This window comes from Ovis canadensis, chromosome 2, assembly GCF_042477335.2.
Source record: "Ovis canadensis isolate MfBH-ARS-UI-01 breed Bighorn chromosome 2, ARS-UI_OviCan_v2, whole genome shotgun sequence".
Lineage (NCBI taxonomy): Eukaryota > Metazoa > Chordata > Mammalia > Artiodactyla > Bovidae > Ovis > Ovis canadensis.
Window position 1 is genome coordinate 226,110,667 of NC_091246.1, and position 7,463 is coordinate 226,118,129.

Here is a 7,463-nt window from a genome sequence, read left to right on the forward strand (position 1 = left end):
GACTTGAAGACAGAGTTGGGTAAATGCATAGTACATTAGCATAGCTTAAGATAAACATTTCCATTAGAGGAATGCATTGGTTATCTCTAGGTTTGAGAATAGTTAACTTCAGGTGAAAGCAAGTGTCATGGCAACACAGAGAAAGGAAGTTAAGAGAAACCTCCTTTTAAATTTGTATAGAGAAGGAAAAGATATTGCTAGTTTGTTTCCTCCTGCCTCTTAAGAGAGAGAAAAAATGTCTGACACTTGCAGGCTATTTCCTCCGTATGGAGACCCCTGGCCTTCCTGCCTGTTACCCTCTTAATTTCCTTTAGGAGTGACTGCCTTGATCTCCTTGCTGTCCAAGGGACTCTCAAGAATCTTCTCCAACACCACAGTTCAAAAGCATCAATTTTTTTTGGCACTCAGCCTTCTTTATGGTCCAACTCTCACATCCATACGTACTAGTATGTCCATCCATCCTACTGGATAAACCATGGTTTTGACTGTATGAACCTTTGTCAGCAAAGTGGTGTCTCTGCTGTCTAGGTTGGTTATAACGTTTCTTCCAAGGAGCAAGCGTCTTTTAATTTCGTGGCTGCAGTCACCATCTGCAGTGATTTTGGAGCCCAAGAAAATAAAGTCTGTCACTGTTTCCATTGTTTCCCCATCTATTTGCCATGAATTGATGGGACTGGATCCCATGATCTTTATTTTTTGAATGTTGAATGTCAGTTTTTTCCTAACTTGATAATGTACCTAGTCCTTGTTTGGAGAAAGGGGAGCAAGTGCTCTTGAGGCAAAAGATGCCATGTACAGGGTATTTCTGAAGCACTGGAGCAAGGATTTGAGTGCAGGGGCAGCAGCAAGGAGGGTGGTCACTATTTGTTTGCTTCCGATTTACTCAAGCTTGATCAAGAACTTAGAATGAATACTTAATGGAAAGGTGGCATGGGGCTAAGAAAACAGTGTGGATCTTGGGAGTCTGACATCGGGTTCAAATCTTAGTTCCTCTGTGCAGCCTTGGCATGTCATCTAGCTTTTTAAAGTTTTACAATAATATGAATTTAATACCTGCATTGCAAGGTTATGGAAATTATGGGTAGGGAAAGGCAGGCTAGAGATGTAAAACCCTTTCCATGGGGGAATGAAGGCACTCTAGAGACATTTTAGAAGTGAAGAGGCCAGGACAGGGTTTAGATACCTTATCAAGCCTACCTCCACCCCGGTGCACAAAGAAACCCTATCACTATTATTCATTCTACTGTTTCAATCTTTGTTGGGGATTTATTTCTTTGGTTAAATATTTCACAGACAGAATGTAAATTAAAAGTATGTGAATTGGGCTTATTCAGTTCTATTCAGAGAGAAGCTTTGACTTAAAAAGGGAATGCAACCTAGATGTCCGTCGGCAGACAAATGGATAAGAAAGCTGTGGTACATATATGCAATGGAATATTACTCAGCTGTTAAAAATGCATTTGAATCAGTTCTGATGAGGTGGATGACACTGGAGCCTATTATACAGAGTGAAGTAAGTCAGAAAGAAAAACACCAATACAGTATATTAACGTGTAAATATGGACTTTAGAAAGATGGTAACGATGACCCTACATGTGAAACAGCAAAAGAGACACAAACGTAAAGAACAGACTTTTGGACTCTGGGAGAAGGCGAGGGTGTGATGATTTGAGAGAATAGCATTGAAACATGTATATTACCATATTTGAACTAGATCACCAGTCCAGGTTCGATGGATGAGACAGGGCACTCAGGACTGATGCACTGGGATGACCCTGAGGGATGAAATGGGGAGGGATGTGGGAGGCGGGTTCAGGAAGGGGGACACAAGTACACCCACAGCTGATTTATGTCAATATATGGCAAAAACTACTACAGTATTGTAAAGTAATTAGCCTCCAATTAAAAGAAATTAATTTTAAAAAAGTCTTTTCCCCCTCAACAACAAAAAAAAAAATGGGGGGGGGGGTGCTGCAAGGGAGCAGTGGATGCCTAGAGGCTGGAGAAGGGAGGAGCAGGGCACAGAAAATAGAGACTTTGAACTGGAGCCAAAGAACATGCACCAACGCAACAGCTGTGCCAAGGGACGCTTATGGTTATAAGTCCATTCTTGTGATTTCAGGCTATTTATTAATAGTTGAGGGTGATTATGTCTCCTGTCACCCTCTTGAGAGGACACACCTGATTGTGCTCAGGGACCATCAAGTACCAAGCCAGTGAAGGAGGCTGATAATCTAGGGACACAGCTGAATCAGTTACACAAATAACAGTCAGTGAAAGCAGCTGGGGGACTTCCCCTCCTGGCTTCGTCTGGATTTGTCCTAAGACTAAGGCTCAGCTCTGTTTATGGCTCAAATCCTCGACTGCTTTGGAACACTGATGGTTTTCAGAGGTGTGTAGTTGAGGGAGCTCCATTTCATGCCACTTGACATTCTAATCCAGCCTCTCGAACAACACTCGGCCTTTGATCCCCGTGTAGCAGTTTGCACCCTTGATAATTTCAGGCTCATTTGACTTGACTCTTCATCAGCTTTGGAGTCTTGAGAACTGCGAGCAACCTTAGGTTGTCCTTGGCAGATTTCTCATAGGTGAAAGAATTCAAGAAGCATCAATAGCAGGGCGGGTGTTTTCTAAAGCTCATTTGTGCCTTAATTATTACAATGGACTGAGATGCATGAAATGCTGCAGACTGTCATTGGGGAAATCTAACAATTTTGTAAAGATAATGATCTAAATTGTAACTAATATAGTGGGTAGTTATGAGGGTTGGGAAGGGAGAGGATATATATACATAAAGCACCTAGCAAAGTACCTGATACATATCTAATGCAGATTTAAAATCAATTCTAAATGAAAAAGCATTAACACTACCAAAGCCATTTTCATAGAGGAGCAGTAACTATGTAACAGCATGTTACTATTACAGTGGGACCAGTATAGTAGCATTTTGCTGTTATAAAACTGATAAACATGGAACAGCAAACAGGTGATTTAATCAAGACAATTCGTTTAGAAGGATTGAAGTCCTTAACATTAGTTAAGTCAGAGAAGTGCAATTAAACCTGTACTGATGCAGGCTGAGGAGCCAATAGGGAAAAGCTACCACCTGTGGGATTACAACTGCACCTGTAAATAAGAATCGAACCAAGGCAGAATCACAGGGCAGGCCTGGCTGAACCTCCCTTGGTCGGTCCCTCAGTCCCTGCTGCAGGCAGGTGGCCAAGCTCTCCTCTCCCTTCCCTGTGAGACTCACAAGGCATGCAGGACTGTGGCCTGAGCCAAGACCCTGAAGTTCAGAGAAAGGATGTCTTCCTCCTCGCATGTCACTCAAGGCACGTTCCTGGGAAACCTGGTGCTGAAACATATGTAGACAGCCTGCTTCTGGGTCAGGGTTTCTGTGTAGCCAAAGAACTCACTATAATCTATTGAAAGTCAGCCCTCAACTTAAGGGTTTGGTGGGTGGATGGGGGGTTGTTGGGGGTGGGGTATGGGGAGTCTTAAGAAAAAAAAACTACGGAGACACCACTTACACAGAATGGCTCAAATGAAAAAAGACTGAAAATACCAAGTGTCTGTGAACATGGAGCAGCTGGAACACATACATTGTTGGTGGGGATGCAAAATGGTACATTGAAAAATAGCTCAGTAGGTTCTTACTAATGAAGCACACTCAACATATGACCCTGCAGGGCAAATGTTCACAGCTGTTTTATTCATAATAGCAAAATCTTGGACACAACCCAAATATCCAGCAACTAGTGAGTGAATAAACAAATTGTGAATGAATAAACAAACTCAATATGACTTAGGTATAAAAAATGAATAAATTGACACATGTAACAACATGGAAGAATCTCAAGATTATTATGGTGAGTGGAAGAAGCTGGAAACAAAAGACTGCCTACTTTATGATTCCATTTATGTAACATTCTAGAAAAGGCTCACTCATGATAGCAAGCTTATCTGTGGTTGCCAAGGACTAGATGACAGAAGTGACTGTTGAGGGGCACGTTGGAAATAAAACTCTATGCCTTGATTGTGATGCTGGTTTACAACTGTTATGTTTGTTGAAATGCATCAACTTACAGACTTAAAATGGGTGAATTATAAGTAAATAAATCTGACTTTAAAAAGGCCAAGGAGATTCCATTGCATGATGCACATTCAAAATAGAAGCACAATGGAGAGAACACTAAAAGAGTTAAAATTTAAAATACAGCCAAGACCGACTGTTGGAGAAGATGTAAAGCAATTGGGGCTTTCACATATGACTGGTGTGAGGGTGCAGGTTCAATCGCTGTGAAAACTGGAAGTTTCTTCTAAGTTCACATACATCTCTACCTATGACATGACTTGGCAATTAACTACCTACCTACCTGTGACTTGGCAATTCCACTCCTAGGTGTTCTCTCCCCACCTTAATCAAATCATATGTCCATCAAACATGCTTATTGCTTTTAAATAATAACAAAAATTTGAAAGCAATTCAAATGTCTCTTAACCGGAGATTAGATAAACTGGTTTGGAGTACTGCTTAGCAATAAATCACTGATTAACGCAACATGATTCTCAAAAACATCCTGGGTGAGAGAAGTCAGACACAAAAGAATACATACTGAATAATTCTATTTATATGGAGTTCAAGAGCAGAGGACACTAACCCATACTGATTAAAATCAGAACAATGGTTCCCTCTGGGAGTTAACAGTATAGTAAGAAAAGGAGTACAAGGGAAATTTCTGGAGTGATGGCAGTGTTCTATTCTTGACTCAGATGTTGTAGGTAATGCACTAGTTAAAACCCATCAGACAGTATATTTACCTCTGCCTTAATTTGAAGACAGCAATTGTTTTAGAAATAAAAGTGAAATTAATGTAACATAAAATCAACTGTTTTAAAGTAAACAATTCAGTGGCATTTAGTACATTCAAAATGCTATGCAACCATGGCCTTTAGTTTCAGAACATTTTCATCAGCCTAAAAGGAAACCAAGGCTCTTGGACCCCTAACCCCTGCTTTCTGTTTTCTGTCTCTGTGGCTTTACTTATTGTGGATATTTCATATTAATATAGATGGAATCATACAATATGTGATCTGCCACTGACTTCTTTCACATAGCATGTTTTCAAGGTTCCTCTACTTTGTAACATCAGCATTTCACTCCTTTTTCAACTGAATAATGTTACATCATATATATTTACTACCATTTATCTGTTGACCTACTGTTGAGTATTTGGACCATATCTTTTTACTGTTGTGGATAGTGCTGTTGTGAACGTGTGTCTGAGTTCATGTTATGTATATGTTCATGTTGTATGTGTGTTCATGTTGTATGCACATTCATGTTGTTTATATGTTCATGTTGTGTGTATGTTCTTGAGGGCCTCTTTTCTGTTCTTTTGAATGTTCTATTAGTTTGCTAGGGTTGCTGTAACAAAGCACCAACAGTTGGGTGACTTGAGAATAATAGTCAAATAGTCATTTATTGTCTCACAGTTCCAGGGGCTAAAAACCTGAGATCAAGGTGTCAGCAGGGTCTCTTTCTTCTAAGGGCTGTGAGGGAGGATGTGCTCTGGGCCTCCCTTCTAGTTTCTGGTGGCACTCTGGCAGTCTTTGGCATTCCTTGGCTTGTAGACGCATCATGCTAATCTCTGCCCTCACATTCACATGATATCTTCCCTGTGTGCATATCTATCTCCAGATTTCCCCTTTTCATCAGGATACCAGTCATGTTGGAAGAGGGGCCCACCCTACTGTAGGATGGGCTTCCTAGGTAGCACTTGTGGTAAAGAACCTGCCTCCCAATGCAGGAGACATAAGAGACACAGATTCGATCCCTGGGTCGGGAAGATTCCCCTGGAGGAGGGCAAGGCAACCCACTCCAGTATTCTTGCCTGGAGAATCCTGTGGAGAGAGGAGCCTGGAGGGCTATAGTCCATGGGGTTGCAAAGAGTCGGACATGACTGAAGTGACTTAGCATGCATGCACATTACTCCAGTATGACCTTGTCTTAACTTGTTACGTCCGCAATGACCCTGTTCCCTAATAAGGTCACAGTTTGATCTGAATGTCAGCACATGTATTTGGAGGCACACGATTCCCTCCATCACAAATGTATACATCAGAGTGGAGTTTTCCATGTCAGGTCAGCTCGAAACCAATCATGAGATCAGTAGATAAGGCTGTAATAATGACATTATCAGTCTTAGTACACAGATCTCTGGAGTAATTTATGCTATACATGGTATATATAGAATTTGCATTTCCATGATGCCTAACATGAGAGATTGTTTTTTCCAAAGGCAGTTGCAACAATTTCAACACACGTGCAGATCTACAACTGACCTTGCCACTCTTTCATTAGGAAATGGAGTCTAATATCCTCCCCCTTGAATTGGGGAGAACATCTGACTACTTTGACTAAAGAGTGTAGCAGAAGTGATGCTGTGTCACCTTTGAAGCTGGGTCATAAAGCATCACGCAGCTTCTGCCTTATTCTTTGGAGCATTCACGTTTGCAGCACTGAGCTGACATGTAGTAAATCCTATACTCTGTGGCTGCCATGCTATGAGGAAGCCAAACCACAGGTAGGGGCCATGTGAGGACACATTTGGGACAGCAATCCTTGCCTCTGAGTCATCAGGCTTTTCCAGATTCTTCCAACCCACGGTCTTTAAGTCTCCCTAGCTGAAGTCTCAGACATTACAGAGCAGAAACACGTCATTCCCACTGTTCCCATTCTAAATTCCTTATGTTCAGCCTCCGTACCTATAGTAAAATGACTGTTGTTTTAGTTGCTAAGTACTTGCACACTTTATTAGGCAGCAATAACAAAAGTTTAACATGAATTATTGGTTTTATTGCATAATGCTAGAACGTTCATATCCTCTAGCTCCATGTACCCCTTTCTGCCTTTTGCATTATTATCATGATTAATAAGAAATACGTATGTGGCTTTTCAGATAGCCAAAATATATTTCTCATATATACTTGGTCTTCATCCATGGTTCCTGGCTCACACATCCCCACACTCTTGGAATGTACTAAGAGATAAGAGCAATGGGAGAATCTTCTGTTATATTTGGTCTCTTGTTCACAGTTCCTGAAAATGTTTCAGAACTGGAAAAGTGAAATGATTATCCGGTATAACAAGCCCCTTTCCTCCACAATTGTTTGTTAATGAGATGACTTTTGGAAAAGCCCTAAGGACGGGGACTGATTGCCAGAGAAACCAACCTTGAGAGATGGAACTTTCAGTTCCACCCCCTGAATTCCAGGGAGAGGATGAGGCACTGAAGGTTGAATCAGTCACCAGTGGCCAGTGATTTCCTTAAGCCTGTGTAATAAAGCCTCCATAATATCACTGATGAACATAGATGCAAAAATGCTTAACAAAATTCCAGCAATCAGAATCCAACAACACATTAAAAAGATCATACACCATGACCAAGTGGGCTTTATCC